The sequence below is a fragment of the Aulonocara sp. 'chitande type north' Nkhata Bay genome, linkage group LG1 (assembly GCF_057382095.1).
Source record: "Aulonocara sp. 'chitande type north' Nkhata Bay isolate Kocher_YH1m ecotype deep benthic linkage group LG1, A_spYH_male_GT1.1, whole genome shotgun sequence".
Lineage (NCBI taxonomy): Eukaryota > Metazoa > Chordata > Actinopteri > Cichliformes > Cichlidae > Aulonocara > Aulonocara sp. 'chitande type north' Nkhata Bay.
Window position 1 is genome coordinate 20,862,817 of NC_141344.1, and position 18,783 is coordinate 20,881,599.

Here is an 18,783-nt window from a genome sequence, read left to right on the forward strand (position 1 = left end):
CTTCTGCATACTTTGGTTGTAGCAAGTGTTTGAGTTACTGTTGCCATGCTGTCAGCATAAAAGCAGTCTGGCGATTCTCCTCCGACCTCTCGCAACAAAAAGGCATTTTCACCGCAGTATTTTAGATAAACTGAGCTTTTATGAGTAACGAGGGGGAAAAATCTAGAAATTTGACCCTTCCTTTGGCCTCTTTTACCACTACCTCCACAGCACGTCTCATTAAGAGAACTGTGATATTTCACCTTTAGTGTACACTTGTTTTGCTTTGTTTTGTTTGATAGAGTTAATTCTGATTGACTGGTATCTAAATATTTCCATCGTCATTGTGACTGACGATTGTGCCGTGCAGTGCTGACCCCACTTCGTGTTTAACGGTGGACCTTGTTGAATAACACTACATGCTTCCTGGTTCAATGTTAGGAAATGTGTTTTGTGGAAAGCGCTGCATCATAAGAAACATTTGTCACAGGGAAAAAAAGAAATCTGAAGTATTTTCAGCGTCAGATGACAGATGACACCCCAGGGAATTTTCTCTTGCCCTTTTGGAGCTTGTGTATCAGATATTGGCATTTCCTGTTTCAGCTAAATTGTTTACTCCAGTTTGTTTAAATCCTTTTCACAGTCACTAATTGGGTAACCCCTTTCGTCTCCTTTTCACATTTTGCCCACCCTGCTATCTGGTCTCCATTTCTGATTCTCTCTCCAGCTTCCTGTTAAGTCATGTTAAGGGAATAGATACTAGCATGTTCCCCTCCTTTTTTCTTCTGCAGGGTGACTAAGGGGTCTGTGACTGGGGGTCTGTTTTCCTTATATGGACAATAAAATGGATGAACAAATATTTGCTTCTCAGCACTGGGAAAACTGTCAATCTCTGGGGTAACATTAGCAGTTAACAGTATCTTACTGCACAGGACATGAGCGCCTGCGTTATATCTGTTTTGTTCATTTATATTAGCTACTGCAGATAAGCTTTTAATGACTAAGCTAAATGGTTCAGGCAACCAGCAGGGAGGGAAAACAGCAAAAGGACTTTGCATCCAAACGCAGTACTTGCACATGATGCTGTCCTGCTCATCTGTACATTGTTTCATTTTTTTTCTCACTTCACCGAGGCAGCGCCTGCTCTCCTCAATGCTTGACTTGAATGTAACAACCAAACGGTTGCACAGCTTTGCCAGATTTCTTCTTTTTCTGCAAAACAATATTAAGTTTTAGCTCATGTATAATATTGTTGATCCATGTGTTTTAAAATAATAACAATAATAATAAAGAAGTAGGTTTTATAGAAAGTATAGTACTGAAAATACTAAAACTGTTAATCCTAACTACCAGCCTGTTTGGGGTACTTTGAGAATAAAGCTATGCCACCCACTTTGAGACTTCTTTGTTTCTGGGCATCAGTCAAATGAAAAGTAGCCTCCTTTGATAATCAATAAAATATATAGCTTCAAAACTTTAAATAATAGTGAAACTTTCAAAAATTGACCAGTTTCAGCTTAATTTTGACTGAAGTTCAGCTGCAGGTCAAGCGATTTTTTTTTTTTTGGAGTCAAAGTCACACTGAGCCACAGGTTCGAGACCCTTGCCTTATAAGGGAAAGATCACTGTAAATCAATACTTTATGTTATCTTGTCATGAAAGTGATCATTGCCAGGATGAACACATCAGTGGGGCCAGAGAGGTCGCTGCATGGTTTTACAATATTTGACTCATTCTGTGATCACATGCAAAACTCAGGTTTTATCTTTTTATTGCATTTTGGTAGGGTGTAAAGTTTGGAGCACACATGCTCTTCATCAGACCAACTTTTTCCTGATTGTCCTCTGATTGAGAGCAGGTGGACGCCAAACGTTACACCTTACCAAATGCAATAAATATATAAAACTGCTCTGCTCTTGTCAGTGTGTTTCATACATATTTCAGCCCGTCACCTGCCTCGCTTTTTGGCGTGGATCTGCATGTATTTTTCCTATCTTGTGACTCATGCTACGGCCTTTTGCTGCCACCAGATCTCAGCCCTCTTGAACAGTTATGGAAGATTTTAGACCACATCTGTTAGGCAGCTTTCTCCACCCCATCGCCATCATCAAAACAACAAATAAAGTGAATATTTCGTGGAAGAATGGTATTCGGCCATCCAGAAGTGTTTCAGGGAGATACTCTGTGCCAAGATCCATTAAAACTGCTGTCAGGGTTGGTCACTCGACACCTTGCTAAGACACTCTGTTGTTTTTTGTTTTGTTTTTTCCTTTAAATTGTGACCCTTCTGTAACTTCACCGCATACAAGTTGCATAATGTGGGTCAGATATCTACGCCAAGATAAACTTAGTTTATGCAAACATTTGGCATTCCACAAAAAGTCATGTTTAGATGAGGTAAGTTTTTCACTATGATAGAGTAGTTTGTGGAGTGGAGTTCATAATTTATTCTTTTCATATAATATTTGAAGATTTAAAAGTTTAACATTACAGTTCTGTCTCCGTCTTTTAGATGATTTACGAAAAAAGGTTTGTTTATCTTTAAATCATTGATTAAACGATGGCTGTAAGGTATTATGGCTGCAGCTGAAATCTTTAGGATCTCTGTCACGGTCAAAGAGACGCTATTATTCCGACTTTTGTTTACGCAGCGGTATTTATAAGGCAGATGAGGACAAGTGAGGCTGTTATTCCGCCACAAATGGACATATTGTGAGTGGGCGGTTTGAATGGCATGCCGGCGTCTTCCTGTGTAACTAACTGAGTCTGCTGGTGGCCGACAGGAATGTCTCATTGGGAGTCATTATTTAGATACGAGCAACCGTGTGTCATGCAGCAAAGCACAATGCTCCTCAAAGCCGACAAACCGCATCGGTGACTGGCGTAGTTCAAGAAATGAAATGAAGAGAATGTCTCTAGACTGGCGAGTTGTTTTTTTTTCTTGAGTTCAAACCCTAGTTGACTCTAAGTGTGTCTGAGAAAAAGAAACCAAGGTGGCTCTGTTTTCTCTGCATCATCCCTCAAGTATCCTGTCAAAGATTCCTCTAGTTTAAATATAGCAACACTGAAACACGTTTAGCTGAATCTATTAGTTTAGTGGTTCCAGATGTCATTGAGGACCTGCATAGCATTCTTTTTGGGCTTGTGTGGGTGTGTGAATTTTTATCTTTCCGGAGTGATCCCCACCAATGCTTCTTCATTATGTGTCAGCCTGGACTCAAATTAAGACATACTGCAATCCCCAGTTTGCAAAGAAAGCATAGGGACGATGTTTCTCACTAAAGGCACTGAAAAAAGTTTTTTTTCAGTGACATATTTTTTTATTTTTTTTTGCAAAAATCACATTTTGTACTTCGAAGATATGACAGTATTTGCAAGTTTAGTTTGGACTGTTGAATAACATGTTGAATAGGATTCATATGTTCAAGTCTTTCAAATCTTCTTGATTAGAAACAAACAAAAAAAGCACCCAGAGGGGTAAGCAAGGACAGGAAAGAGGGGGTTGTTCCAGAAATTAACTTTCCTACTATGTTGTGTGTGACAAACTTTGGTCAGGGGCCAAATGACTGAAATTCCAACTTTGAAGCTTTAATGAAGATACACCATAGTGTTTAACAGACCCACTCAGCAATTTGCATTTTGGCCCTGTTTTGAGCTGGTATGTAAACCATTATTATTTGCAGATTTTCTCCACTCCATGAAAAAGAAAATTGCTTTTTACAAACACTAAGGAGCACATCAGTGGATGAAGCTGAGCACGAAAAGCATTTTGCGGTCACAACAGGCCCCCAGCAGACTAAATAACCACAGATGAGGAATGCACCAAGAAAAAGCGTTTACAACTTGCGCTCGGAAAAATGTGTTTCTAATCTTTGCAGGCAAGTGATGATGATAGGAACCAGCCCAAGAACTCATCTGGTATGGATGAGCCAGGTCTGTAGATGGAGGTCAGTGCACCTAGTACATTTCCATCACCTCGCTTTTCAGAATTGGGGCACAGCCTCATGCTATACTGTAAATTAGCTAACTTTGAAGGTAGTGCAACTTTAGGACCCCCTAGGAGTTTTCGCAATCAAAAAAAAATGTTTTAATTATGTATTTTACCAAATTTCAGCAATGATAATTGCTATCTGGGTCATTAGCAAATAAACAGAAGTAACAATTTTTCCTTATAGGTTGATTTAAAAAAAAAAAAAAAATTTTTCCCCCCCATTACTGTTGGTAGAAACAAATTTATGTTTGGTTTTCGTTAACTTTTTCTGTGAAGGTCCTCACTGAGTCGTCAGGTGACAGAAGCTAGCTAAGCAGAATTTTGTAAATATGACTGACACAGCGATGCAAAGGTTAACCTGAATCCAATGATGATGCAGAAGGCTAAACGTGGCTCGCCATGTGATTATTGATTTTTTGCTTATTCTGTTCAAAATGAATGTGGTGAGCTGTAATAAGTCTAAGGCTGCTTATTTTCATATTTCTAGAGTAATTTACTTGCACGCAGCTAGCCCATCAACATATTCAGTTATCCAATTGGTCTTCTTGTGGCTTTAGACATGCTTTTACAGACGATGGCTTATTTAAGCCAAATAGGGAAAAGACCTATTCATTGCCAATTTAAAAAATTAAAAAAAAAAAAAAAAAAAAAAGCCTGGTCCTACAGTAATAGGTAGGGAAATGTGTTACCAATTAACTTTATGTTTAATAGTTGCAGCCCTTGCTGGTCAGTGCCAGAAATACTTAGTTTAACTAAATATTTATTCGTTCATAAACTAAAGTAGTTACCGGTCATATTCAAGATGTTAAAGCATTACCCAGCACTAGTCCTGGTGGGCAGCAGTACTGTCAGAGTATTACTTTGGCGAAAATTAAGACCGTCTGGTATTATTTTTGAACTACTGAGTTTGCTTGTCTAATTGCAAGCACCCTTTAAATCTCAGTGCATGTTAAGGGCCATAAGCTGCTCACAGTTGTTGACACCATATTGGTATCAAATTAAGTTTTTTTTATTCTTCCTCTGTTGTTCCCTCTCAAAAAGTCTTCTGCTTCCGACACACTCTTTCCTTTCCTGTTTTATGGGCTCTATTAATAGTACTTGTAAAGTCTACACTGTAAGACAACCACATGGACTTAAAGCTGTTTGATCTGATCTATCTATTTGTGAACAAGACACACAAAAGCTTGTCCAAGCTTGCTTTTGCTGGTTAAAGTGCAAAATGCTGGTTAAAGTTGTAATTTATGCCTGCATATTTCACCTTAAAAACCTTCATGTCTTCTACCTGCGCCAGTTTATGATGAAAAGGTTTCTCTCTGTTGTTGTTGTTGTTGTTGTTTGTTGTACAAATGGTACATAAAAGAAATCAAGTCTGTTAAAACCGATTATAATGATCCCACTCAGACAACCTTTATTTCTCTTTTGAACATTTACGAATACAGGCTGCTCACTGTAATTGAAATATCAGTCATGAGTTATTAATTATGCACATGTTTAAAAAAATTATTATGTCATTACTGGCTGCAAAAAATAAATAAATCTGTTGCTAAGTAAGATGACGTTCATGGCAAGAAAAAAATTCAAGATTCTAGTGATTAAAAAGATCTTGATGTAAGGTGACAGACATAAAAAGAGAGAGGACATGTTATTATTTTGCTTCTAACGACACAGACGTTCTGGTAATTTGTTTCAAAGTTTTCTTGAGCAACAGGTTTCCAGGCTTATGAAGGTCAGTCAAGCATAAAAAAGGCACCTAACTCAGTGCATAAACCAGTCTACACATAACAGGCAGCTTAGCAAAGAACCAGTTCTATCCCTGCTAGTAATAAAGTGTAACAACACATCGTTTATTTCCCATGTATTTTATTTAATCTATAAAAATGCCAAAGATAACACAGTGAGTGTCTGCAGCTATCTATAAAACATGGTGGAGGCTCTGTCATGGTTTGCAACTGCATTTCAGCCAGTGCTGCTGGGGAGCTTTGCTCTAGTTAGCGGTGAGAGCAGCACATGTGGACATTGACCAATCAGCTGAAAGGAAAAAAAATCTGGTCAAAATTTGTACTTGCAAGTTGAAACTCGCACACAAGTGAGGGATCCTGAGCACAAAGTTTTACACATAGTTTTTTCCTTTGTATCTGTAAACAGACCTAACAAAAAAATTGTAACTTGTGTAAATATTTTTCACGAACACAAATCTTTTTTACACAGATAGAAACTCTCATCTGTGGACGCACAAACATAACATTTTGAGATATTTTGATTTACAAGGTTATAAAACTCAGTTCACAGCTACGCAGTCTGATTTACAAGTACAAAATATTTATGATCACAATTTGAGCCCTAATCTTGTCACAACTGATGGACTTGCAGAGTTGCAGCGTAGGTAGAACTGCAGTAAAGTAATGTAAGATTTGGATCCACCATGTGATACCATGAGGAAAGGGTCTGATTAGCAACTGCTTTATTTTTTTAGCATAGTAATTATCCCAAACACACGGCAGCTAACATCCAAAGAAGAGTTTTAGATGTCCTTCAAGACACCCAGAGAACTATTCCTGAAGACTACTTTGAAAAATGCCAAAAAAAGCTTGCTTAAAAGAATTCAAGCTGTGTCATAGATTAAAAGAAGTCACGGCAAATATTGACTTTCAGTTTTGTTTGTTTTTATTTCCATTTTTGCTCTCGGATGTTTGAATAGATCACTTGCATTTTCCTAGCAGTATATAAAGAAATCAGGGGTGGCTCAAGACCTTTGCACAATCCTGCATGTACTAATCATTATGTTTTGTGTACACGACAAAATCCAATCAAATAGAATACAAAATCAAGACCAGTCAAGTAGGAGGGGTTGCTGCCATTAAAAAAACGGACTGAGTGATTACCTCATTTCAATTACGCATTTTTTAGGCTGATGCGACTGGTCTCTTAAGGAAGGGTAGTCCCACCATCCACAGTGTATGCCACGGACCAGTTTATGCCCGACAATATTTTCACGGACCGGCCTTTAAGGTGTCGCGGATAAATACAACAAAATAAAACTAGTACCGGTACCGAAAAAAAGAAGATTTATTCATAACACACGTGAAAAGACCCAGGAAAACCGAGTTAACTATAAAAACGATAACAAAAATAACGCTGAAAAACGATAAAAACCCTGAAAACCATACATTTCACACCTGAGCCCCAACTCTCGCGGCCCGGTACCAAACGACTCACGGACCGGTACCGGTCTGAGGCCCGGGGGTTGGGGACCGCTGTTCTAGCACATGCCATGGCCTCCAAAGTGACCAGATTAGCACCTAATTTTGGATTTTGGAGTACTGCAGCATCAAAACACCAATATCTTTCAGAAGAATCCCTTCAACAGAGTTTCACAGGGGTCACTAAACCTGTTCTTGCAATGAGTGGTGACCCGTCACTTTATTTACACACTTTGTCTTTTTTCTTCTTCTTCTTTTTAAAAAAAAAAAAAAAAAAAAATCCTCTCATTTTTGGCTGATCTCTGACTTGACCACCTAGTATTAGTTTGGTTAAATAAAATTATTTAGAGGCCCATAAAAAAATCTCTTATATAATACTTTAACTCAAGTGACATTATCATCCCCTGAGAGTTACATACACAACACACTGTGCAATAGAAACGGATAGGTCTTTGTGTTTATGCTCGACTTGGCTTTCCATGTGTTTATGCGTGTTGGGTGAGGTGAAGTATCTTAACAACTATGCCTGAGAGGTCAAACACATTCCTAAGCACCACAAAGTTCAGTGTTGAACATGAGGGTGAGTCTATTACATGTAGCCTGCGGACAATGTTCTGTCAACAGACTCATTCCTGCTGTCTCCTCTGTAATTCCCAGTAGGAAAACAAAGCATCTCCTCAGTAGATGTAGCCTCAAATCAGTGTCCTTTGATCATGTGCTAGGCACAGGGCTCACCACAGTGCGCTCCGGTTGGGGCTCTGCATTTTATGCAAAAGGCCAAAGTGAAGTTTTAGTGCTATATAATTCAGTGCTGAAATAATTAGTCAGTTAATGAGAAATGATTGTCGGCAGATGTAACAATTGCTTATTCCTTAAAATAATTTATTAAATAATAAAAATATTTGCGTGTCCCAGCCCTGGTATGTGCTTCAGTGTGCATTTTTATTGTTTTTAGGTTTCTGACTGATTGAAATAATTATCGTGACCTCAGGGGGCTTTTTTTTTTTCTCTTCCCATTTTCCACAATTAATTTAATCTTGGCTTTAATTGCATCGTACTAATACTTTCCACAGCAATAATTTCCTTAAATTGGTAAATGAAAGACACGTACACAAATGGCGCCTACAGTGTCCCAATCAGTCAAGCCAGCATGAAAGTGCCTGAAGATGTAGCATTACAATAAATATTCAGACGACATTATGGTCTCACACTAGCCTGAGTCATCTCTGGTATGCATTTTCGTGGTCCTTAAAACTAAAATTGGATGTTTTCTTGATTGACACGAGGGTCGGTCTGTCACGCTGAGGTGAAGTGTTAGTCTTCCTCATCTATCCACAGCTCTACGTCTCTGCTGTTTGCCCAAAGTTGAACTTTCTTATCCCACTGACCCAATATAGTGGTCAGTGGTAAACCTAAATTCATTCTTCAGAACAGTCCTTGAAAATTCTGTCGACAGGATATGCAGCATATGCAGCACATCTAGGCTAAAAAGTAGGAATGAATAAATCAAGTAACTATGATATAAATGACTTTGTCAAATGTTGGCATGTGGAGTTATTGCAGCAAATACAGTTTTAACCTTTTAACCTTTTTTCCCCTTTACAAGCCTGTGGTTTGGTTAACATTTGTCCCAACGACACATTACTTTGTTACTTAGTAATTTTTTGCAGGTTAGTGATACTAATACCATACCTCTGAAAATACTTAATTCCATAGGCATTTTAAGCAGTATATGTACCACGGATGGTTGTCAAAAAAAAGATACTTTGTTACTAATTGATACTAAAAAGTCACGGATCGGATTAGATACTCCTTTACTCATTTGTAACAGTATTGAATTCAAAAGCCTGTAGCTAACACTCAGCCTCTCTCCTCACTAGCAGCTGAACACATAAACAGTAGCACAGCAAACTTGGCAAAGCATCTTACAGACCAACACCCCAGTCTTTATGAGGAATTTTATGAAGTCAAGCCCAGTTATCATAAACTTCCCTGTCCAGTACATACTTTAACATTAGCTGTTTAGCTATTTGTAATTAGCACATAAGGCATCCGTTAAGTAAGGTAGCATGTGCTGTAGCAGCTAATGATGTGGGGGCTGAGGAGCAAACATTATCAGTTAGTCAGTTCTGATCATCTGCTGTGTTAAACACAAGACATAGTGTTATATTAACTTCATACCTCAATTATTTTTGTTGAAGGGTGTTATACTTCTGAAAGTCTAAGATTGAAATCAAGACAGGTTTACTAGCAACAAAACTAAATCGGTGACAGCCTACCTTAAAAACTCCAATTGACTTTCCCTTTTTTTCTCTCTAGCTACACCTGTGATTTCTAAGCATTTTAGAAATCAGTTTGTCTATCCAAGCTGTGGTTTTGCATTGGCTATGCTTCGATACTGAGACAAGGTCTAACTTCCGATACTGAGTTCTAAGAAGTATAACTGCTATTTTATGAACTTTTTTTTCTTGTGTTTTTGGAAATTCCTTGTTTCAGTTTACAAGTTGTAGGGATTGTAGTGCATATGGTGCTCTTGGAGGCATTGCAATTTCTGTCCTGCATCCAAACAACACTAAATCACATGTGCTCCTACAGTAGGCTAATCCAAGGCTGGCTGATAACAGAGAGACACTAGGATAAGTTGGAGAAAGGTTACTGTACTCTGTGTTCTGTTGTTGAAAAGGCTGCATTTTTTCCTGTGGCATATACAGTAAATGCAAACACACAGAGTACCTGCATCAAATGCAGAGAAGTACATGTATTGTAACAGCAAATGATCTTACAACAGAGATTTTTGGGATTTTTTTTTTTTTGTTTCTCTGCTTGTTGTTGTTCAAACATTAAACTTCAGGGCCCATCTTCCTTTAAAGGAATGTGACCTGACTTGACCAGACTCACATGTGTCATGTCTCTTGTCTAGAACTTTAACTTGTTGAACTCTTGCTTTTCCTCCAAATCCCTGCTGTAATGAGAAACAAGGCTTCACTTCCAGAAAAGATGCTCAAGTTATTAGAAAAATGTGAACTGCAAGTGTCATGTGTGGATAGTTTATGTCCACTGGGCCAGAGTACAAATGGTGAAATTCTAACTGAAATTTAAAATATGGTTTTAATTAGAGATATTCTCAGGAAGACGAAGTCTTGGACCTGACTGCAGCAAGACCTGGGCTGCGCCCCCCCTTAAGTAAAAATGTTCCTTGAAATCATAGTGAAACTCAAATTTAGTCCACTGCACAAAAAAACAGAAAGTCGTAACTTAAACTGTGTTTAAGTTATTTGTTGTTATAACAAAAAGACAAAAAACCTGAAAAAAAATATTTTCTCTGCTGATCCAGTAGAGTTGTTAAGATATCTGCCACCGTTTCGTTTTAGTTGCTGGTAGACTTTTCTCCACTTCAATTTGGGACTTTAAAAAGTTTTAGGCTTCTTTTAAACACCCTCCTGGTGAAAGTACTGCTACAACATCACCCAACACACAAACAAACAGAGTCTTTAAGTCTTATGTTTAAGGTTAAAATGTTCACTGTAAATATTTGTTTTCTCGTCATCTTGCTCTTGTCCTGCAAAGGACTTAAGCAATGAAAATGGAAAAAAAAAAACCCTCAATGGAAGTGTTTTTCAACTGGCAGAATCATATAGATGATCTTTACAATGACTATACAATAGCAACCACCTTCGTAGATTAAATCTGGAATTTATTTTTGAAGCAAACTCCTCCCGTACTCGTTGTTTTCTTTTGACTGTTATGTGTGGCTGAAATATATAAGAGCAATATTAACCGTATTGCTAGTTCTACTCACCTCATAGAGCTTGGCAATATGGCTAAGAAAAATCTGACCTTGATATAATATGATATGATAAAGAGACTGAATATTTATTTGTAAGACAACAAACCCAATTTTTGTGCATGAAGAAAAAGAATTTAACAAAAGGAGTACAGCATGATAACAGTGGTATGCTGGGTGAACTTTACTCCCTCTAAGAAGCAGCAGTTTCGACCCTTATGGGAAGTAAGTGACTCGTTTACCTGCACTAAGCTGCAGTTGTAGTGCAGCGTATTGAGGTTCAGAGATCTGCCACAAAGTGTTTCGATAGAAACTGTTATTGAGAAGAGTTGCATGCCATTTTTTTCTTCCTCAGAGAGGCGATAAAGGCCCTGATTGTCCAGTGTTATGTTGCATATCGTCTCCACCCATCTAGGAGCCAAGATAAAAGTAAAGACGCTTCACAGGAAGGGTAACGTGAGTGCACACACAGCGATTAGAACGAGAGCCCTAGAATGTTTTGTACTGATAAAATATAGTCGATTAAAAACACAAAAACATGATTACTTGTTTAGCATTGTTCAAGAATATTCAATATTCTAACTATGGGAATATAGTATATAAAATAAAAATGATCTATTAAATAGCACCCAGTGACATCTATGTCATATATGTACGTCCAGCTCTACAGGTTAGGCAATATAATAAGCACAAATGAAAGAAGCGTACTCTGCTTTAATGCCTTAAAAATCTCTTTTAATCCATCAAGTGTCTTAAAGTTTAAGATTTTAGCCAAACATAACTGAAGCTTTTTGTCTCATATCTAACCAGAACACCAAAGCTGTTTTGTTAAACCTCCTAGCATCTGGGCTTAGGTCAAGTTCAGTTCACTTGAGAGAAGACTCACCCTTTCAGCTATGAGGGGTCATTTATCTAACCTCTCTGTTGGTTGGATAAGCAAAACATGACAAAGCTTTACTGCATTGTTCATAATCAGCAGGCCTTGTTAGTCCGATTTAGGCTAATTGCCAAATAACTGACTTATGAAAGAATGAAACCTAATTATATCACCTTATGGATTGGCTCATGTGTGACATGTCGCGCTGCACGTCAGTCTTCTGATGTTTGTAAAGCTATGAGAGAGAAACTAAACAGTGCATTCCAAATAGCCGGAAGCCCTTCCAGCTAGCGGGAAAATGGGACCATGTGTACATCAGGAAGATCCACAGATGAGTAATCAATGCTTTATGTGCCAGTGAAGCTAAACACATCAGGAAACAAAGCTGGAGTTGTCAAGCAGGCAGGACTTTCCATGATATGAGCTAACCAGGAAATGGGAATACACAGGATGAAATCGAGCCACGGTACACAGGAGAGCTCACATACTTCTAGATAAAATACAGGCAGAGCTTTTTGACTTGTCCACGTAACAGAAATGTTATTTCCTAATCGACTTCAAGTTTGAGAATAACATGGAAAGCCTCCTTCCGAGCAAACAATACATGAAAGTGATGATGGTTAATAACAATCTCACGTGCCACTGGGACCTACGCAAAAACAATAGCTGTGAAATGGTTCCAGTTTTGGGATACCACGGCTATCCTGAACCACCCACATGCTTGCTCCAAACATTCCCCTACGTGGTTACATGTGAATGAAAGTTGCTAGTAAATATGTGAATGACTACTTGATGATGACTACACCAGTGGCTGGCGACATAGCTTATAACTGCAGAGTCCCTTACTTCCCCTCACTTGTGAATTCTACTTACGTGCCTTAAATATTTATCTTTGAAATATCTCTCTATCACTCTCAGGAGTGCAGGTGTACAGACCCAGCTTCTGAAATCAGTCTCAGCGTTGTGCTTTTCAAACATGATTTTCCAGCAAAATATTCCTATAATAATCTGAACTCCCTGTGCTGAATTTGAACATATTTGAAATTTCAGGTGAAAAAATACTGAAACTAAGGGGAAACGATTAATTCCAGTCACAGAATAATATGTTGCACTAATGAATTCTTTTTTTTTTTTTCTTGTAGCCTAGGAAGACTTTAGGGCTCTTTGCATAGCTCTGCTGGGTGGTTGATAAACTCTGGTAGTCTCTGTGGGTTTAAGAGCTGCATGTCCTGTAGGGAGCATGGTTGAATGGTCACACCCACAGTTTATACAGCATCTTCACTATAAAACCAAACTTGCGGATGTATTCGCCACATTCAAACGAACGGTTACCAGCTGATTTTGTTCTGGTATAAAGGAGGATAAATATTACCATTAACCCACAGCCCACTTGACTAGTATCATCACTATCCATAAAACCTCATACAGGATATGAACGCTGCATGTTTTGGCAACCCTACAACCCTGCTTTCACGATTCAGCGACAGAGGTTGCCGGTTGCTTGGGTAGAAAAGGAGATGTTGGTCACCACGTCTGAAGTACGTCACAGATATCATCTCTTGTTGTTTTTTGAGAACAACACCAGACCTTCTGTAGCAAGTTTATTTCTTTTTTTAAGGTTTTGCATTTACTCCACGCACTGCATTAGTGTATAGTTAGGAGAGGAACAAAACATGTTGTGGTTGGAGGACAGCAGAAGTGAGAGCAGAACCTATGGTGAGTACTGATATTTAGCCAGGGCCCCTACAAGGCAGTGGAGGAAGCACCTGTTACAAAGCTATTATCTTTCTGAGCTGGACGGCCATTGTACTGATCGACAACATCAGGATAAAGCTGTTTACCCTGCTCTTTCATGCATCGCTCCATGTGCTCCGAAATGTGTTTTGATGTGTCGTGTTTACTTTTTACAGATAACCGTAACAACCATGTTTACCTACTCCTGGGTTAAAAAAAAGGGCCTGTAGTAATTTGGTGCTTTAAAACCTTAAAAATAAGGCCCATTACAATTATTCAGTCCATCTGTTTTTATATGCATATACAGGCTCACGTGTCCCACATGCTCATTATGCACATAGAGACAATGATTACAATTAATATTTTTTATTAGTGGTGATTTATTTAATGCCTTAATGGGACATCAAACTAAATTTTTACCTTGATTTGCATAGTGTTTGCAGTCACACTGACAGCAAAATCCTTGAAATCATCCACCCCCTAATTTTTAGCTTTTGTTTCCCACTTTCTAATTTTAGTCCCCTTGGTGTTCCTGTCATAAAGGATGCTGTGGTAGACAAAGCTAACCCACCGCACATCTGACCTGTGGACACGGGAGGTGTTCAGGATGATTTTTATAGGCAGTGCTGCAAAATTAGGATAGATCCTGGACTGTCTCAGTTGTGAGGATGAAGTGCTCCAAGGTCAGATGCACATCTGCAGGCAGTCTAGATTTGAATGCCAGATGTGAGTGTGAACCAGATCCCGGGGAGGTATCGGGGTTCTTTGGTAGAGTAAATATAATCAGAGTCCTGCTATCTGTTGTGAGAGACGCAAGCAGATTTCAAAACGTACAATAAAGCCGTATTTATAAGCGTGTCACTGTCTTTAAAGAGGATGATTTAGGTAGAAGATGATCTTATGTAATAAGTATGACAGTTATTTGGAGCAAATTGTGGCTCGATGCACGCTGAATCATAATGAAGCCTAATCCTTTGTTCCACAAATATTTACTATATGTCAAGCATATCTCTGTAAATATTGAAAGGAACAGCCAGTTCTGCTAAAAGCTTCGCCTTTTCATTGCCACGTTCTTTAATACAAGGATGAGTACCCTAGCCGGGTACCCATGCTTGTATTTTTCCCCACGGCTGTCACAAATGTAGGAACCTGACAGGTTGTTTCGGTCTGCTGGTGTCTGTTTTTCACCCGGCTTTCATTACGTTACGTTAAAGTCGGGCAATATCAAGAACTGTCTGTAACTTTCGTACATTTCTCTGGAAACCAACTCGAGTTTTTGCGTTTTACGTGTTGAAAGTCATAGTCCGCTTTCTCGAGTGCAGCATAATATGTGCTGTACTCATCTACCAATAGGTCACTTCTCATTTATTTACTTTGTGAAATCCCAAGCTGTAATTTTTGTTTAATGCAAGACACCTCGTTTGAATTGTGAAATCCTGTAGTGTTTAGAAGACTTTGACATCAGTTTAATCTTGTTTAAGAAGTTCAGTATGCTGACAAGTGATTAACATGTTCATACATGACTTATCGAGTCTGGTTGTTTCTTTTTCGTTTTGTATACAAAGTGCCAGGACTTTACACGGTTGATTTTTACTGCTCTTTTTGTCCATTTTGACATATTCCATCAATACAATGGGAGAATTTATTCGATTATGATTGTTTTCATACTACTCAGGTGGTTTTAATATCATTTTTCCCGCTTGATACTACTATTAAACAGTATGGGGAAAGTCCATGGACTTTTCTTGGATTCCGACAGGGAATTTTTCTACTCTTGAGTACATTTTTATGGCAGATTCCTGACTGAACTATGATTCAACCTATTCATTCTTGGAAGATACAGAGTCTATTAACCTACTTTTGACTGAATTGGCACCGGAGAGTCAATCTAAACTTTGGGATCCCACATGCCAAACAGTGAACATCCCATATTAACTCAAGGTGAAGCTGAAGTAGTAAGGTTTGGGTACAGGATGAACTGACAGTGGGTTGATTTATAAATAGGAATGTTTAATTCTCCAATGGGATGTTTAGTTTTTTTCCCGTCTCTGCATTTCTATTTTCAAGCCGCTTGTGGTGAGCTGCCTGGTTTTCATTTATGCAGTGTTTTTGAAGTAAAGTATTTGCCCTCAAGCAAAGCTGTCCTTTGCAAGCTTGTGGTGGGACTGTGCGTGGCAATTTAAAAAAAAACAAAACTCTTTACGTTTTTGCTTGAAATACATGTTGTAGCGGGGTCCTTTTCCAGTGTTACATTTCCTATTACACATGTGGCATTTATGAAGCACGGAATTCTGTGTACATTACTGCATTAGTGTTTGCCATATTTGCTAGATGACTCTTACTTCACTGCCTGACTTGACATTTTTTTCTTTTTTTTTTTACATGCTGTGCTCTATCATGGTTGTCTAAAAATAATCTATCTTTAAAATGAACCATATGTCTCCTGTATTACATAACAGGTAAAGTAAACCAGACTTTCAAACTAGCAGAGCTGAGGAGATCAGATGTCACCTAAGAGGCTTTTGTGAGGCATCTGTGCTGCAGTAAAGTGAATTAAGTCACTGTAACCATGGAGAAGTGTTTGGGAGTTATGGTGTGGGAGGTTTTTTTTTTCTTTTCTTTTGTTTGTTTGTTTTTTGTTGACCGTTTCATTTCCTGTCATCATCTTGGTGTCCTTGAGTGAAGGAGATGAGGTGTGTGGGGGGTGGACGTAAGCATGTTTGTTCGCTCGCGGCCATCTCTGGTTGTTTTGTCCGTTGCTCATCCTGCAGACCTGATAAAGATGGAATCCTGGCTAGGCTGCACGCCGCTGACCTTCTCACCCCCCGGCCAGCCCCTGACACCTTGCACTTCACTTTCCGTCATTGTGTTGTCTTCCTGGCATGCTTCCATAAGAATGGGGAAAGAGCAAGGTAGAGGGAAAAGGATGATGGAAGCACGTGGTGTAGGGCACATCTGCTGCTAGATTTTTCTGGCAGCATTGTCTTGGAATTCTTTAAAAGTTGAAGTTGTTGTTTTTTTGTGTGTTTCCTTTCAGTAACACCCGCTTTAGGATGTGAGAACAGTTATTTTTAGGAATGCAAATGTTAGTGTGTGTGAACTCAGCTTCTGTGTTTTGTATGTGTTGTCATTTTAAAAACTGCCCATATTCCTGCATTTTCCAGGTCTCTCCCTCTGTCTCATACACAAAAAGTCGCCTATGTGATTAGAGGATTGTAGAGGAAAATATTTTCCTTTTTCTCTCATCCACTTTGGGTCATTCTTGTTGACGATCAGATTAGAGGAGACAGCTCGGTCTATACACATTTTATTGCTGCGGAGCGAAAACATGCGAGAACTTTTGGATGTAGTAACCTAACCAGAGTATGAAATAATTCTCTCGTGGAGGATTTGCGGGACAGAGTTCATTGGTGGTGACAGGAACTCTTTCAAGGTTTTATGACCCTTCAGAGTCTGTTTGTATTTCTCCTAGTACAGGACTCTGAAATGTTGTGGTCATAATGAAAATACTTAAACCCCGCTTTCCAGTCATGTTTCAATTGTGTCATACTGGTGGAAAACAAAGCTGATATCGTTGTCTCTGACTCTTTTTCCTTAGTCATCGTTAGTGATGGCGGCTGCCCCTGTTTAAGCTGGCCGCACCAGCCTAAGCAAGCTTTAATCACTTGTCATAATAGAAGAATGTTGCCGTGTCTTGTTCAGGCAATGCAGCTGTGTTCCTTCTTTTTTTTCTCTCTCTCTTTCTTTTGATTGGTGCTGTGACGATGCTTACCAGGTCAGACTGCATATCTAATATCACTGATGGGGTGGTGAATTGTGGGGTTGGGAGTCAGTCATGCTGGGCTGTAGCACATGATGCGACGTGGTAGGTTTAGCTGGAGGGCTGCAGTCAGCTCGCCTCTGACATCAGCAGAGCAAGTGTGTCCCAGAGATCCTTTGTCATTTGACTGAGATCTAATTTTGGACCAGGAGATGTCCTTTCTCTTAGCTGTATAAAGGCTAAACTGTTAGCACGTGTTGCTCTGTAATTGATTCCCGTGTCATGCTATAGGTCAGTGTGTAGCCTATGTCTGATCCTGTCAGTCAGTGCTTTCACCTTTTGTTACCTTCTGCTTGGTCTCTGGAATCTATCTGTCCTATATAGCAGTTACTGTTTCTGTTTGAAGAATGTAGCATAGAAGCATAGAAGCCCCCCATCCTACCTGATCTGTGACCTCAGTAAACATTTATCTTACAAGATTATTGTCTCGGTTGTTAGTTTCACATCCTACTGACACAAACTTTGTAAGTCATGGTCCCCATCAGAGTCAAAGCATGACAAAGCATGGTCTGGTTTAAGGCTGCCATGCCTTGTGATTGAAGAGCTGCTGCCATATGAAGCTTGAGTGTACCACAGTTTCTCAGTCGACCCCTCGCTCATCACATCAGGTTCCAAACCAGGATGCAGTGGTGAACATGCTTAGCGCCAGGCCTCTAAACCAGTCTGTAATACCACATCCATTCTACAGATATTAGACTTCTTGAGTCTGACCTGAAACGATTGCTCTACATTGAAGTTTACACTGCTACTTTTGTCAGTCTGTCAGTTAGCAGTCAGTTCAGTAATAAACTCTACTGACCTGGTCCCATTGGTGGCAGGTATACCCTAACCACAACGCTGTGTCTACAAAGTTTAATTCTGGTATCATTTAGTCTTAAAAATGCAATATTTTTGTTAGGCCACTAAATTAAAACAAAGTCTGCGCTTAAGCCACATTTTATTCAATTCCTTTTTAAAGAGGAATAACTTAAGAAAAGTGTTACTATCGGTATATCCACACTTAATTACAAATCACAGAGGATTTCTTCGGATTGATGTTTACATGCAGTTGATTTAAAATGACAACATTTGTAAAAAGCACTGCAGACCTTCAGAGATGCCCTTCCTTTCTAGTAGGTTGCAGAGAGAGACCATCAGTATACTCATCTTACTTGAAATAGTTTTAATCAAGCAAACATTCACCATATGTGAACACCTTAGTGTAGGATCCAAACTCAGTTGTTGCACAGGCCTGAAACTTGTAGCGTCATAAGCATTGAGTGTTTAAAACCTCGGAAATGAGACACGTTTTTATAAAAATGCAGCTGCGTAGGATACGTGGAATCACTTTCTTTGTAGAGTCTGAATCGGATCCAGCTACATCAAAGATACATGTTTTATGTAGACAGTGATAAGTTG

At 39.0% G+C, this 18,783-nt stretch overlaps 1 protein-coding gene across 2 annotated transcripts in view; it reads left to right on the forward strand.

Moving 5' to 3' along the window:
- sbf2 (SET binding factor 2) overlaps positions 1-18,783 on the forward strand; it is a 108,183-nt gene that overhangs the window by 18,057 nt on the left and 71,343 nt on the right. The window lies entirely within an intron of this gene.